At 42.1% G+C, this 13,320-nt stretch overlaps 1 protein-coding gene across 8 annotated transcripts in view; it reads left to right on the top strand.

Moving 5' to 3' along the window:
* The window catches only part of MITF (melanocyte inducing transcription factor), a 98,664-nt gene that overhangs the window by 32,189 nt on the left and 53,155 nt on the right, over positions 1 to 13,320 (top strand). Inside the window, exon 1 of one of the 8 annotated variants that reach the window (XM_061455756.1) lies at positions 6,486 to 7,602. The exons of the other annotated variants lie outside the window; for them this stretch is intronic. The gene's annotated coding sequence lies outside the window, so the exon portion shown is untranslated. Of the gene's footprint in view, positions 1 to 6,485; positions 7,603 to 13,320 lie in introns of those variants that run through there. 8 annotated transcript variants of the gene reach the window in all.

Genomic DNA, 13,320 nt, shown 5'->3' with positions numbered 1-13,320 from the left:
AGCAATGTTTTTTCTATGTGGACACCTGAGTCCAGCTCATGTTATCTGCAGCATGTCATCCTAAGCTTGCGATGAGGAATAGGAAAGGCTTCCTCTTGCAGATCTCCCACGTACAATGTTATTTCACCAAATGTGAAGCTGTTTTTTCTGGGGCTGTTATTTGGTTTTTTTTTGTGTGTGCATATGCTGCTACTGGAAGGTGTTACTTGTCACAGGAATAGCCGTCCTTTGGGAGCAGTCTTTCCTGTCTTCAGCAAGAAGCTCAACTTTTGTTTCTACCTGAGATTTGAACCCTTGGTAATAATGTGGTGAATGTCCTTTTGTTTCAAGGTATGTTGGCTGCAGGAAGGATGCTTAAAGTGTTCTGTGTGACAGTGCACCCTAAGTAGTGCTCAAGCAGCTAAACTGAAGTCAGCCATCCTTTATTTTCTGACATTTAGGCACTTTCTGTTCTCTCTGTCCTAAGCCTTGCTGTCTTCTCTCTCTTTTTTTTACATAGAAGTTAGTACTTGCATTCAGTTGCAATGCAACTGAAATCGGAGGTAAGTGCTGGGACATGGTTATCTCCCCTCTCCCCTCCAGTTCTTCATGCTAACCAGAGAGAACAGCAGTGTTTTCTTCACAAGCTTTGGGAAGACTTCTTGTCAAGATGTGTGTGCTGCTGTGCCTGATGGATTGAATGACACTGCCAGATGGATGGTATGCTCAAGCAGCTCTGACCATTGGCTTGGGTTTTAGACATTGCATGTCTAAAGGCTTAGTCACCTATTAGATGGAAATGTTTTAAATAGTTTTCTTTTAGTTTACTGAACAAGGCTCACTAAATTATTCCAAAATTGATGGAATATTGTTTGTTCTTACTGCAGTAAACAGTTACTTAAAAACGTTTGGAAAAATTTCCTCAATGTATGCTTCGGTCTTTCTCTTGACCTGAAATTGCTTATTAACTTGGTGATGTACCAAGGCTGCTCTCAGAAATAGATCATCAAATACACCCTCTACTACTCCGCTCAGTCACTGTGTGTGTTTCCTTTAAAATGCTACAAGAAGCACAGATATAGCTGGAGCACCTACTGTGGAGTCAGGGACAGAAATAAACATGACATTATTATTTTAGACTTGGGCACAGTTCTGACTGGTGGTGTGCCTTGATAACTTTGACAACTAATATTTTTAAGCAGACTTTAAGGTTGGTAGGCTTTACTGGTTTAGTGGCTAAGCCTTTCTCATACCAGCTTTTTTCTCTGAGGTTCTTGGTTTGGTGTTCATATCCTTCTCTGCTGTTACAGAGAGCCAAGGTTGTGCTTTTTTTCCCTCGTCATACAGAAGTGGCTCTCCCTTTGTTACCTTACTAAAGCACTTCTCTAGCATTTTTGCCTCCCTTCCTGCACTGAAACTTCCAAATTTAGTAACATCAAAGCCCAAAGGTTAGAATTGTGCTTTAAATTTGACACAACTCGTTTTGGTTGCATTGTGCCCATTCAAACTGTTAAATGGCTATTCTCTTTCTTCTGCTTGAGCTTTAGGAGCCATCAGCAGCTTGCCAATGGAGTTTGACCACTGGGCTGCTCTGGGTTTATGTCACTGTTATTACTCCCACCGCTATACCAATAGCTGTCTTTATATTTGCAGTATCACTAGCTACAGGCCTTTCTATTTTAAGAATCCCTGGCATGTTGTAGCCTTTCCAGAACATGATTTGCACTCTTAGGGAAAACGAAAGATGCATCCAACAGAAAGCAGCAAGCTTGCAGAAGTTTGGATGTACATCAAGTTTCCTTGAGGTGTAACTTAAGAGAAATGACGTCTGGTTATGAATTATGACTGCTAGAAGATTTCTATCACAAGGAGAGATTCTGACCAATTCTGCTTAATTTTTCCCAATGCACATACACTGGTAATGTACTATATTCAGTGCTGTGAATAGACATTCACTCAAACCTTAAATGCAGTGTGTCAGTAATGTCGAGTTGTGACTGGCACTAGTGTTTGGTAAAGATGCTCCGCCATGCTCCTCCAAGCTATAATCTTTTCCTAAACCTTGCTTAAAGGTAACCAAGGTATCTTGGGCACTGGCACTGTTGTAAAATAGCAGCATGCTAACAACCTGTGTGTGTGTGTGTGTGTGCACGCATGTGCTAGATTTGAAGAAGAGCAAACGTTGAGGGCTGACTCACCACATTGTTGTTTCAGGGGAAGGAGGGAGGTTGAGCTGCTCATCACTCCCTTACAGTCAGATTTGATCCGTTAGTATTTTAGGAAGGCAGTTAGGGAAATCTGCCATCTCCGCATGGCATTCTGTGCTGGGCATGCTTGATGGGGAGAGGAGAATGTATGTAAGGGCTTAGTGGTTTCGTGTTGGCTCAGCTAGCTCAATTTTAGGAGTTGTCAACGTTATTAAAAGCTTGCAAGGTATCTGTATTTAATTCCATTAAAAGAGTTTGGCTGGTAGGAACACTCAACCTCTGAATCTCTTAAAGTTACAGTAGGTCAACAGAAAAACTCGCTCATAAGGATTAATAAAGAATACAACAACAAGGGCCCTGTGAGAAAATCACTGTTGTGGAGCCTTGTGTAGGAATGCATGCACAGAGCAGTTATTGAAGAGTAGCAAGAGTCTTGTTGCAACTATAAATGTTCTTCTGTATCTTTCCAAGGGGTAATGAGTGGCTGGACCGCATCATTCTTGACCCCATCTGCCATGCCTGAAACCTTTATGACTTGGATGAATAAAATATATTTTAGGTATATGATAACTAATTTAAGAGACAAAGACTTCAGTGTTTCTGGACCAAAAATAGTTTGGGGTGGAAGGGACCCCCAAACGTCATCTGGTGCAACCAGTGTCTGAGTTTGAAGTTGGACAGGGCTTTAAGCAGCCTCCTTGTCTAGTCAAGCTTTGCTTATCTTCCAAGGATCACTAATGAAAATGTTGCAGTGTTCAACATCAGTAACATCAAGAAAATCGACATTGTTGATCCCAGAGTGAACCCCCCTTCCAAAGACAGCTGCTATTAAACCAACCTGTGCAGTGTGGGTTGACCCGCTGACCACTGCCTGCAGAGCTGGGCAGTCTGTCCAGATTTCCTTGCATCTTGTAGCCATGTAAAAAGCAATCACTACTCTCTGGTTTTGCTTCCAAGCCAGCCACCTCACTGTAGAAGGCAGTCAGTTTGAGAGGCACAGTTTGCCTGGCATGGGAGCTATCCCATTGTCTCTTCTCCATCTCAGTGTAGATTACACCAGTGTCTGACCGATTTCCTTTGCCCTCTTTCTAACACCCCCATAACTAAATGCTCTTTACAGTGAGCAGCCAGCCAAGATCCAAGGCAGAGCAGAGGATTGATTTCTAACATGCTTTGTTTTGGGCAGAATGCTTAACAATGCTTACATTTGCAGAATGACCTTGAAGACCAGGCCTGTTGGCTTTCCTTCCATCTGCCGGGCATGTTCCAGTGCTGGACCCACTGCCTGGATGTCACAGTTTTCAGAACAGTCTCAGTTGTACTGAGGTGTACATTGAAATCGGGAAGAGTTTGTTTCCTGTTGAAAAAATTAATTGCTAGTGGCTTCTCACATTCTTCTTTCTCGGTTTTGTCACTGAATATTTTCCAGGACCTGTTTTCTTCCTGTAACAGTTTTGATTGGAAAAACTGTAGGCTATGTTGGGTGCCATTCAGTCAGGAGCAGCTAATATTAAGAGGAAAAACTAATCTAATTTTCAGAAGTTGTGGATAATAAATTTCCAGCAACAGCGTTTTTCTTTCTTTAAAGTGCTAACAAAATATGTGTATGTACAAAAGCTGTGTTTGAGTGCACAGAGATTAAGCCGGCTATAAATAGCATCTTCCATGACCCTGCTGGAATTTTCTTTAAGCTTGGAAACACTGAAGTGTGTGTTTTGTCAGTATTGAATCATGAACCCTGAAGAAGAGCTAATGACTTCTTATTTCTCACCCCTGATCTCCAAGTAGAGCGTTCTTTATATGAACAGGAGATCAGTCTGAAACTGTAGCTCAGGCTTCATTTGCCTTATTTAACTGCATTTACTCGCTTTGTGGCATTCTCTTTTCTGCTCCAGTTGGTGTGTTTATGAAAATAATTATTTTCAACCCATATTATCAAACCCATGCAAGCTGTGGGTGACAGTTCACAAAATCTGCTTCGTTTTCTGTTGTACTTAAACCCAAGCTTTTCCATTTGAACATCTTGTAAATCTTCCCCTCATGAAATGCATGGCTTTCTCTGTTAATTCTGTCTGACTTAAGGAAGAAGTGGAGCTGGGACTAAATGACCAGCTCCCAGGACAAAAGCCATATTCTCTGCTACCTGTTCTGATGGATCTGGCTGTAGACAGTGCGTTTGGGTCTGAGATTTGGTTCCGGCTTTAAAAGTCTTCCCAGGATGTGCTGCACCCAAACTGGCTGGGCTGCAGTTAATGAAGTTCTGCCAACAAAACAATGAAAAGATATTTAAACTCCCCAGTTTGTTTGAAATTGAAATGTTTTGTAGGAATATGTTAACTTTTCGGTAGGAAGCAGTCAGATTGCTTTGCATGTCCTTTTTTGATGCAGGATTTCTTTCAGCATATATTAGTATTTAAGCAACAATAGATGTTTTGGTAATCAGTCGAATCCTTGCTTCAAGAATCTTTTCTTAAAATCAGTCTTCTGTTTCTGTATAGAACAGAACTGTAAAAAAATAAATTCCAGAGCTTGACTAGCTCTTGTTTGGCATGAAGTCGTAGAGCACTTAAAATTCCTCATACAACAGCCTTAATTGCTTGCTAATCCTGCCTAAAGATTGGCTGAGAATGTCAGCTCGGTTCTCCTGTTGCTTAGTTTGAGTAGCATAGACCACAAATGCTTCAAGAAAGCATACTGGAAGTATTTGGGGTAGAATGTGAGTAGAGGGCTATGGAAAGCTAGGCCTAGAGGTCAAACTGTTGACAGTTAGGTGGCTGGCTATTGATCTGTATCACCAGTCTGACAGATGTATAGCTATTGTAGCATGAGTTAATAATTTCTTGGTGTAATGCAAAATCAACAGTGAGTTGACCTGAGCCCCTGAACGTGACTCCCATGGACAGAGATGGTGTGCAGCACTGCTCCCAGTGCTGTTGCTCTGCTCCATGAAGCCTTCCTCAGTGCACAGCAATTCTGGACAAAGGCTGACCAATAGCCATGCCTTCCTCTTACCTTTCTACGTCGTGTTGAGCTTTGATGAATGTGTTAGTACTCACTGCTGGCTGTTCCCTTTTTTTAGAAACAAATCTTACCCTTAGTAACTCTATAGCCATGGTGAGTAATGGAGAAGTCATTGCTCGTTAATGATTCACTTACAGGTTCCTGTACTGCTGTTGCTCAGTCACTTGTGTTGCTGTTCTCTGCAGAAGTATTGCTCAGATGAGCACTTAGACCTGATTTTCATAGTTTCAGTAGTGTTGCTGTAATGACAGGGTGGCAGGTGTCTGCCTTCGATTTACTAATCATCTGGTCTGAAGTGTATCACTCCAGAGCTGGTCCCAGTGATACTCTCGGCAAGCTTGTAGAAAATCAGTGCCTTTGAACCCTGCAGCTGCTTAAAGACAACTTTAAAGTTGTTTTGTGTTGGTCTGTGAAAGGTGTGCACGGTTGTTTGCTGAAAGGCTGACCTGTCCTGCTGTGTCAACTCTTGTAAACTAAAAGGATTAAATGCGAAACTTCCCTTTTCCATTCTGGAACCTATTTTCAGGTAAAGTTCTCATCACAGCTTCTCCAAGGTGTTTACTTTTTGCATACACGCTTGGTGATCTGCTTCCTTAGGAAACACGGGTGCTTTGCTGTGTCAGTTACTGGAATGGTACATCCAATAAAGCAGCAAAAGCAAACGTCAGCTATTAAGTAACTCAGCTGCAGAAACAGAGTCCTGAAAGAGATGCCCAGGGTCACCCAGTCCAGTCCTTTGTCTTAGTCGTGCATGTCATATCCTCCCTGGGCTGATTGAGTTACGCAGACAAAGCTTGCCTAATAATACGGCTTCCTATTTTGTAACAGTCATTATTGTAAAGCTGGTTCATGGTGCCATTGTTCAAATAAACCAGAAAAAATAAAATGAGAAAAAAAAGTGAAAAGGGGCTCACACAAGAACAAGAGGATGCTTTTGCTGCTTTTGGCTTGGTTACTTCCTGTAAAAACAACAAAGCCACTTGCCATTCGATTCTTGGGATTGTTCAGCAGCAGTCAACCCAAGAATAGTAATTAATAAGTTAAAACCCCCTGAAAGCTGCAGGATGTTAACAACATGGAGATGCTGTGGCCTGACTTTTGAAGATGCAGTATCTCGTTTTTCCTTGATGTCTGCTTGCCTGCCGGCATGGGTGGCCAGTGCCCAGCAGCTCCAAGTCATTTCCCAGGAAGATACATGGGCTAACAGAGGCCCTGGGCTTGGGAGTGCTATGATTTGATCTGAGATTGGTGAAAATCTGCATGTGAGAGCAGAAGCCGAGAGGGACAACCACAGCTTGGCCATGGGCTGTTAGAGGAGAATCTTGAAGGAAAGGTCAGGTAGAATGGGCAGAGTTTCTGATAAAAGGGGATGAGTTGCACCCAGTTTTTTACAGCTTTTATGTGTTCCTATAATTTATTTTATTCCAGGGAGAAAAATCAGAATTTTTAAACAAAAGTGGTTTTTGTGTTGTCTTTTGGTTGGTTTGTTATTTTTCTTGCCGTCGGTGAACCAGGTCAGGGCCTGTGCAAGGCAAGGCTTCCATGTCATCGTTCTTCCCCTGCCATTTCACAGCAGTGGCTTCATACCCTCTCCGTTTTCTTCCTCTCCTCTTGCCCTTCTCCACTTTCTCCTCCCGGTGCGCTGCCCTTTCCTTCCCGTCCCACCTGTTTGCTCCTGGAGCAGTTGGAGCTGGCGGCAGTGTGCCAGGGTGCCGCGGGAACCGGGAGAACAGCCTGCCAAAGCACCTTTCCCTGCCTGAATCCATGAGCTCCGGGACGCCGCATTCCAGAGAGCTCAGATTGGCATCTGCAGTGAAGCGTGTGCATAAAGTGGGAATGTCTCTGCTCAGATTTTTAATTGAACTCTTGATATCTAAAGTGAAGTAGCACAAAACCTGGTTGTTTTGGGGAGTTTTGTGAGGGACAGCCCCTTCAAAAAGCCTCAGATTACTCCACATCATGTTGATCCACATAAATTGTTCGAGAGTCCTGGGCCTAAGCTCCTATGGGAAACGGCAACTGGATCAATGAAAGAAAGCATTCAGCAATGTGCATTTTATACAAGCATTTAAACTTTTTTTTTGTGTTGTTGTTGTTTTGGTTTTGTTTAGTAATAAAAGGAACAAAGCTATTATTAGTGACCATGGGCTTGGGAGTTTGCTAAAGCAGCAATAGTTACTCATCTGTTTTCATTTGCAGAAGTATTCTAACAAAGGCAGCCACAAATGCAGCGGCGGGGTTAGGAGGTGGATGGTAGGAGTGGAAGTACAGTTTCTGGAAGCCTGTGCTTACTAAGACCTTTCTGTCTAGTCTTGGTTTTGTGGCCATCAGGAGCGCAGTTCCCAGCGAGCTCTTGCCTTGCTGGATCAAAACGTGGAAAGAATGAATTCCCCGGGTAAGTTCTCGGTCCTTTTTCTACTCTAAGCTGCAGCAGAGTTATACAGAGCAATTGTCGCTTGTGGGGCCGGCATGGGGCTGCGTCTGCGTGTCAACTCCTGCAGCTGGCTTGCAGGAGTTGGAGAACAAGCAGTGTTATGTGATCATTGTATTCTGTTTCTCCCCCTCCCATCCTGGCCAGGTAGGAATAACATTGAGAATTTACCTGATGTGCAACACAAAACCCCCAAACCCCACACAAGGTGGTGAATATTTCCTTGCTTGTTTCTGTCTCCTCTACAAAACAGCCTAACAAGCATGCACAAGACCTTTGTATGTGCTTTAATGTTCAGCCAGCTGGTTCATGGTTGCAGGTGCTGTGGAGTGCAGAGCTGATGTGCGTGGTGGGGTCGATGCCGCTGCGTGATCGGATGCGGTGAGGGTGAGCGAGTGTTCAGCTAACAGTATTGTAGTCAAATACCCTCTGTACCGAACGAGCATTAGCCTATGGGAAGTGAATGAAATACTCCGATTTCCTTAGGTTTGGACCCACATCCTTGCTAAATTTAGTTACTATGCACTGAATGTATGCTTGAGTTCAATGCTGTAATTAAATGCTCAGTGAAAGTTGCTGTCTAATAATCTCATTAAAACCAGCCTCTCTTTCTCCCTAGTCCTGCAGCACTTAAGAGTCTGACCTTGCAATTTGAGTTTCAGTCCTAGGTTACTAGGACAAATACCACGAGGAGTATTTTGAATAAGAAACATAAACTCTTTGATGTAACTTTAGTGTTGCTTAGATGTCTGTATGCTGAAGATACGGACTTAAAACTGTGGATATACAGAAGAGCTAAATGGAACATGGAGTTAGAAGAGGAAAACTCTTGTTTTGTGCACAGAGATCTGTTGGGGTGGCTGAGTCACAGTGCAGAAAGTTCCAAGTGTTTTTCTAGTGTCTGAAATGATATTCTTTGTGGTTTTTAGATAACAGATTAGCAAGGGAGAAGTAATTGAGCTGCTTTATCGGGCTGCTTGCAGAAACATGAAATTTAGCATGATAGTTGAATAAAAGTCTTATCTGTATTTACGGTTGTTAATGGTCAGAAACTGCCATTTGAAAGGGTAGATTTAGCAATGTGTATGAAGATTGTGAATACATCTTTTTACCTGGATTTTATACAAACAATTTTTTCAATACCCAATACCTTCTCTATGTTACATGAAATAATAGTTTGCTTTCAGATGCCAAACTTTGGGGAATAGTCTGATAGAATAGGAAAAATGTTACACGTGGTGACATTTTTACCCAGGGCATTTAGCAGGGCTTTTTTGGGGTTTAAATTTTTAATCATCCAGTTTTCTATTGTTTTGAATAAAGGTTTTGCGAGGGCAATAGAATATGTAGACATAAAAGTTTGAACTGACCTGGAGAACAAAGAGACCTTCACACTCTTGAAACAGGATTCTGCACAGAAAACTTTAGCTTGCTTGGGTTTCTTCCATAGCAAACAGTTTTTTGCAGTTTACTTTGGCAGTAATTCATACCACCATTAATGGGAATGGAAGGATGTTTCCAAAGCAGCATGCTTTTCATTGCTATGCGGAAATGTAGTTTTAAATCTGTTTTCTGTAGGTACATTGAGGATTTTTTTGTTAGTTTTTTTCCATTTCCTTGTCTTCTTCTCATGCATTTATAGGTTTCCAGCCCCACTGGAAATAGTAATATTCCTGTTTTTAATTGGAACAAGAGAAGTATGTCATTTGACCATTCTGGCTTGAAGTTCACTGTTTAAATTCTTATGCATACGAAATGTTAACCAGTGCAAAAATTCATGCAGGGTGGGTCCCACCTTTTGTTTGCATAGTTGGTTTATCAGTTCCAAAGAGTTTCACTGAATTTGATCTCAAATGAACATTAAAAAAAGATGGACTTTACTATAGAAAATCTAAGAGATTTCTGCCAATATAAATTTTTGGTTTTCTGCTCTAGTTGCAATGGAAACATTATTACAGAATACAACAATTGTGTGTTGCTGTTTAGAGGGTAGCAATTGGACAGTTGATCAAAGGGTGCTGTGGAATACTGCAGTGAAGGAATGATAAATAATCAGAAACTGGGGTTTTAAAACTGTTGCAGGTAAATCTAGAACATGCTGGACAATTTCTAACAAAACTGACTTCAGGTTTTTTTGGAGCAAGGTTTCTGGGAAGCCAGATTGTGTGGAGCACCTTTTTGTTCAGGGTGGGAGAGTATTGGCACAAGAGAGTGATGTTGGAAAATGGGTGTTACCCATGAGCTATCCCTGTAGTAATGCATCCTTGCAGTTAGCAGTTGCCGTGGTTCAGTGAGTGGTTTAGGGATTGGACACTACTCTCAGCTTATTTTCCTTGAACTATTTTGGAAGTGCCATGGTGTTCTACAGGGGAATCAGATCATTTCTACCAGCTTCAGCCTGTTACTTGCATGTGGGCATGGAGAGGGCATTACAGCCTCAAAGCCTCTCAAACTGTGATCTTCTGCTTTCACTGGCATTGCAGTAGCCTCTTACTGACTTTTTCCATGGCAGTATATGGAGGTTTTTCTTGAATAAGGAAGGATGCTGCAACTTACCTGAACTAATAACTTCAAGGCTGGTATCAGTCTTGTGTGCCTTTGGCCTGGGAACTGCATTGTCCTGGCTGACTCTGCAGTCTCCACTTTACCTGGTGCTCGTTCTGCAGACTCGTGGTGGGTGGTGAAATGTGAATTTTATTATGTTGGTTTTTGTTTGTTGGTTTTTTTTTTGCCTAGGGCTTTTTTGCTCTTGTTTCAGGGAATTTTTGCATCACAGTCTGGAAAGACTTAATGTGCTGGCTTTTTAGGAGTACTGAACACTTGTTAGAGTCTTAAACTCATGCATAATTGTTAAAATATTAAGACTTTCATTTCAAAGAACTTGTGTATGGATTTAATCTGCTTTGTTTTTTCTTTTTCAACATCAACATTTTCAGTTGTGTATTTTGTAGATCACCTCTGCTTTCCCCCAGTTATCTTTATAACCCAATTTTAGCAACATGTGCTAATGTGCCTTTAGAAAGTGCTTACTCTGCCAGACAGGAGGGTGTTTTTCAGGTTCCATACTTTGGTTTTGGGTACTTATTACTTTTTTTTCAGAATAAATGAGTCTGTATTAAAGGAGCACTGGAGGCTGATGTTCTTTGTTCCCAGGCTGGGAATAACATGCCCAAGGAAAGTGTTTTCATTCTGTTCCACTTTGGAACAGTGGAAATTCTGGATGGTAAGTTCAGGATGTTGGATAGTAATGGGATACCAGGGTTGGGGTTTTTGTGCTGCTGTAATGGACTGAAAGGGGTTTTCTTCACTAAACTTGCAAGGAGGTGTTACAAGAGCCTGGCAGGTTCAACTTCAGTTATGTCTTGTGTTGCTTGTTAGTGCTAGGTGGCATAATAAGACACATGACTCTTGGCTACAGAGGATGGGTGACAGTGGGATTTAGAGATGTGGCTTCAACTTGTCTGTACTCGCAAGGCTTTGTGTCCCCAAGAGGTTCTGCTCAAGATCCTTGTGTTGAAAGTCATTACAGGTGATGACATCTTTGTCAGATGATGGGTGCCTACTGGACCCTTCAGCTGCTGTCTTGTGTCTTTGAAAGGTGTCCCTCTTAAATCTAATCTGGATTAAATCTCTTTTAAAAAAACCTCTGTGCACGCATTTTGTCTACTTTTGTCTCTTTTTGTAGTAGGTATTTGTTGGTTTTATGTTTGTTTTGGGGGGATGCCTAATCTTTGGGTTATCAGTTTTTGACTGGGAGAGGTAGATGAGCTTCCACAGTTTAGCCCATATAGCCCCGTAGTTTAAAACATGAGAGCTCCACTCCAGTTTTCTAGGATGGCAGACAGTGGTGGGCAGATGAAGGTGTGCTGTTAAGACTCTTGAAGGTGAATTGACTTAGCTCTCCTTACAACGTCAAACTCCCTGGAAGGGAATGTGAGTTTCCTTCCTCTATCAAAGTCTGCTGTAAAGTATATGCTGCTTGTAAGCATCTTGACCTGAAAAAATACACTGACTGACCAGTTTTGGCTGTCCAGTCTGGACTGGTGAAAGTACCTGCAGCCTGATCAGAAAGCCACTGCCTGCAAACCACAGGAGGCCTTCTAAGAAAAGAAATTGTGGTAGGTGTGCTTTTTATTTTCCTGGTTTTATTTTGTTCCTCCACTGAATAAGCAAGCAAGTGTTTTTGCTTGAAACTGGTGACCTACTTGAACGTTTGATTTAGGCAAAAACTTCGTAATGCTGACTCTGCAGGCCAGTTAAACTTGGTGTGGTCAACAGAAAGCAAATAGGGACTGAGGCTGATTGTATTGATGTGAACAAATAACAGCTGCTTCTTTTCATGACCTGCTCTTAGTTTCCAGCTCTAGCTTTCTTTCTGTGCTATTTAATAACTATTATTATTTTTACTATTTTACTATTTAATAACTATTACTATTTTATTACTATACTAATATTAATAACTATTTAATAACTGCGCTATAATGACTGGTCAGTTATTTGTACTACTCGATGGGAGTTTCTGCCTATTTAAGAAAGACTTAAAAGGAGGAACCCTTGCATGACAAAATGACCTTTATTTGGAGCCTATTTTTAGACCTTTTCCTAATACTAGTGCTTTAAGTTAGGCTTACTCTGTTTGAACATGTGGCTGCCCCAGATTAAGGAGGCACTGGAACCCTCTGGTCTCTGCATGGATCAGTGCAGACATCTGGGGAATAGTGTAGGAGCCAGGCACAAAAAGTGGGGTCAGCTAAACTGTTGTGCCTTGCTTGTAGAGTGGTGACATAGGCACTGAAGTGATTTCTAAATTAGTTAGAAAGAAGGGGTTGCGTTGTTGAGGTGTTATTTACTGCTTCAGTTCAACACTTGTGAACTCTGGCTCACTCAGCTGGGCTAATGTGGGAGAGGATACGGGCAATGGTATTCCCAAAGGTGGGAGTGAGAGAGAAGAGAGGACTTCCAAGAAATTTCAGTACAATGGCTGCTAATACTCGCTTTCCAGCTGACCAAGTGTGGCAGATGATAGGAGGAGTGTTTCATTAGGGTCCATATGGGCTGGTAGCTCTAGAAGAGCGTCTTTGTTTTGCAGGGACCCACTGAGAAGCCTGCCCAGGCTAGCACGGTCACCTTCGGAGTTTGGCCATGCTAATGCATGTGGAGCACCTCTTGTGTGCAATACTGAATTCCAGCACTACTTCAGATCCATATGTTCTGCCAAAGGGTTTGCTTTGTCCTGCATCTGTCCTGTAGGAGCTGGAGGGCATCTTCTGTGGGATGTAATTCATTACCGGCTGGTTCGTTCACAGTGACCTACTTTGATTAGGCAACAAGTCTTCATCTGAAAAGCAGCAAGTTGTTCCATTGCCAGTCCTCCAGTTGGAACTGGTTTCAGGACTGGACTTCTCAGAATAAGACTGTTGGTACCAATTTAGTGTTGTTCATAGCTGGTTTATGTCACTTGATGAAATGCCAGAGTTGTTCTCTCCTGGGTGTTTGTTTCTCTGCTGTATTTATAGACAGCAGCACTCATCCCTGTCAACCTCCATTTTGTGAGATTAAAATGTCAAACTTTTCTTTAGCTTCCCGCTATAAAGCGGGCTCTTGTTTTCTCTTGTCACCTCAATTTCAGCTCCTTCTTGAGCAGAGGTGCCCAGTCAGGACCTCTTTACCCACAAGGTCTTA

The sequence above is a fragment of the Pezoporus flaviventris genome, unplaced genomic scaffold (genome assembly GCF_033815535.1).
Source record: "Pezoporus flaviventris isolate CSIRO_AGI_PZ_B2104156 unplaced genomic scaffold, CSIRO_AGI_Pfla_v1 ptg000021l, whole genome shotgun sequence".
Lineage (NCBI taxonomy): Eukaryota > Metazoa > Chordata > Aves > Psittaciformes > Psittacidae > Pezoporus > Pezoporus flaviventris.
The sequence above is the reverse complement of the archived record's forward strand: the minus strand, read 5'-3'. Positions and strand labels throughout refer to the sequence as shown.